At 37.8% G+C, this 3,237-nt stretch overlaps 1 protein-coding gene across 1 annotated transcript in view; it reads right to left on the bottom strand.

Moving 5' to 3' along the window:
• The window catches only part of LOC101298279, a 35,314-nt gene that overhangs the window by 1,478 nt on the left and 30,599 nt on the right, over nucleotides 1–3,237 (bottom strand). The window lies entirely within an intron of this gene.

The raw sequence follows: 3,237 nt of genomic DNA, 5'->3' as shown, positions 1-3,237 counted from the left end.
TGCTTTGAGAAAATGCACAACTCATAAATCACCAAGGAAGCAATGCCAAAGATACCCAAGTCCCAAAAATTTTGCCAAGAACTAGAAATTAGCCTCCATAATTCGAAAGTGCTCCGTATCATAAATTTCTAAACTTTGAAAAGCTCTTGAAAAACAAAGCTGAACCCAGATCAAGCCAACAACCCAACTTCTCAAACACATCAAAACAAAAGCAAAACACACTCATCTACATCTCTACCCAAATTCAATCCAACAGAAGAACACCATTCTTATCTAATAGAGATAACAGAGAGAATGAGAGATTGACGAGCAGTTACCGCAAGTATAACAACGGTGCAGACAGAAACAGTAATGAGAAACACCACTTGCTCATGGTTACAGCAATTCTTGAGTCCCCAATTCGGCTCCATCAGAAACCCACTTTACACTTTACACACAACAAAACATTACAGCAGCTGAAGTTAAACACAACAACACCATAGCCACCGCCGTGAATAGTTACTTCACTGCCGGAATCCCACTGTTTCCAAATATAATTGAAATAGGTGTTTTGTGTGACATTGATCGATTAATTCTTGATTGTTATTGTTTTCGATACTATTGATATTGTTGACTTATATGATCGATGTTATCGCTTTTCGATAAAATTGTTCAAAAATTGTTCAGGTGTATTTAAAATTGTTCGATATTATTTTACGAGCATTGATATTCATTTGACATGCATAATGCATTGTGAGAATAGTGAGAATGGTGATTGAATGAGATTTAGAGAATAAATACATTTTGTGTAGTTGAGTTTCCTCATAGGTTGTCTATGAATCCATGTCAGCCCACATGCGTAAATAAGTAGGGAAATATGCCCTTTCGATGGCGGACATCGACAAAACGATCTTATCGGGTTTCGGGTTTGGAAATCATGAGTATAACAAGATGACTAACAAAAGAGGTGTAGGTGGTGAGATATTATTGATTGTTAGATCATATATTCGAGACATTTGAGTCACCGCCGGTTGGTAAAATACACGGTATGGGACGTGTAGGCTAACCTGTCTTTGATGTATGGACTGATAGCCAGTAATTGAGGAAGACATTCATTAGCATATGCATCAATTTGTCGTTATTTGTTTAAAATATTGTTTAATATTTGATAACTTGTTTGGTCGACGTAGTTAAGTATAACCTAAAAAGGTTTGGCCCTACTGAGCGTAAGCTCACCCCTATAGATTTTTTGTTCAGGTTCGTATGAGGACACGTGTTTCTAACTAACTGTGACGTTAGCTTATGTGTATGAGAGTCAATCAAGTTTATAGAAGATTAGAAGTGAGAGAGATCGTAAGGACTCATCTTTTTGTCTATGTATTTGTTTTGTTATTTGTAAACGTTTTATTTTCTTTTATTTCTGGAAAAGTATTTTGAAATTATTTTAGTTTCTTTTACTTTTCCCGCTTATGCCTCGGATTCAGCGTCAGGTGCTTGGAAACCATTGACATCGGGTACGGGGTGTGACAGATCGTGAGGAGATCTTGCGGGGTGAAATTAGACGATGACGGAGTATGTGATTTTAGCGAGATTGCATATTTGTCGGGAAGAGAGAGAGAGAGAGTACGAAGCATATGAGGTTGGGGGAGAGAGAATGAAGACTTTGTCGGGTTGTAATTTGGTTATAGAAAAAGGGCATTTAGTCATTTAAATGGATATTTGCAGTCAAGTCCGCTACTTGTAATACCCAGTATATTTTAAAAAAAGTAAATGAAGCAAATATATATATCTATATATATATATGAAAGGAGTCGAGATCAAAATGTTTCGATATCAATAAGATGTCTGATACTATTCGTATGTCGGGACTTATGTATAATATATGTATGTATGTATATACATCTTGTATTCCTGTTAAAAAAATAAAATAATATGTATAATCGTACAAGTGAGGAGGAGGCAGAACCGGCCCTGGGCTAAATCCCAACAAGCCTATATGGACCCCCAAATTTAAGGCCTAAAAAAAAAATTCCAAGCATATATATAAATAAAAAAAATGGCATAATAAACATCTATTCTAAACCTACACAGACTTTTGTCTTTTGCAACTTTTTTTCTCTTTGATCAAGTCATCGACTCATTCGACTGCCGCACGCCCGCACGCTTCTTGCCGTCTTTCTTAGTTTCTCATATCAAGGTCTCCTTGCAGCAGGCCAGCAACCCTCAATTTCTTTGAGTCTGTGTTCTTTCTGACGAAAGTCAGGTAAGTCTGTCCTCCTCCTCCTCCTCCAATGAGTCAAATCCCATAGTTTTTACAATTTCATAGTTGAGAACTTGAAATTGAGAATGAGAAAGGTTTTGATTTCAATTCGGAAAACTGATTGTGAGATAGGTTTTAGTTTGAGTATTTGAATCATTGATGTTTGATTTTATGCCTTTGTATATGCCTAAAATTCTGTTTATGTCTAAAATTTTGTAGGATTATGTGCTATATGGCTCCAATTATGAAGTATCCTTATGTAGGATTATCTTTTGCATGGTGCAAATATATTTTTCCGCAGGGAGCCCCAAATTTTTTTCTCCGCTTCGAGCCCCCAAATTCTCAGGGCCGGCCCGAGGAGGTCTAGAAGGGTCAGTTTTAGGGCTGGGCATGGGACGGGACGAGACGGGATTAGGGTCATCCCACGGCCCGTCCCGAACATTGCACACGGGACGGGATCGGGACGGGCCTTACGTTTTTAAGACTTGATCCCACGCAAGTCCCGTCCCAAACAGGACCGGGACCGGGACAGGACGGGCCTAATCCCGCCATCCCGCCCCAATATTACCTGATAATAATATAAAGATTGCATCATATGAATCCATAATTCATAACTAGAATTCAACAAGCACTTAAGTTCACACAATGTGTCAAGTATCAATCCACAATATGACATTCATAAGGAGAATGGACATAGCATAATCAACAATATAACTAATTCATATAAACTAGATGAGTCTAAACTAATGATCTTGCCTGATGATTTCTCTAACCAATGATAGATTTCACTAACAATTGCCATAACACTCAATATCAAGTATCCAAATCTCACTTCCACCACATCTCTCAAAGCCTATATTTGATCGCAACCATCCTAATCAACCATCCTAAATTCCTAATAAAAAAACAATCAAAACAAGCAGCAGAATTGGGTACACTGAAGCTTAAAAGCATGAGAGAGAGAGAGAGAGAGAGAGAGAGAGAGAGAGTGAGAGTAG

This window comes from Fragaria vesca, unplaced genomic scaffold (assembly GCF_000184155.1).
Source record: "Fragaria vesca subsp. vesca unplaced genomic scaffold, FraVesHawaii_1.0 scf0513084, whole genome shotgun sequence".
Classification (NCBI taxonomy): Eukaryota; Viridiplantae; Streptophyta; class Magnoliopsida; order Rosales; family Rosaceae; genus Fragaria; species Fragaria vesca.
This window is presented reverse-complemented; position numbering and strand designations above follow the sequence as displayed.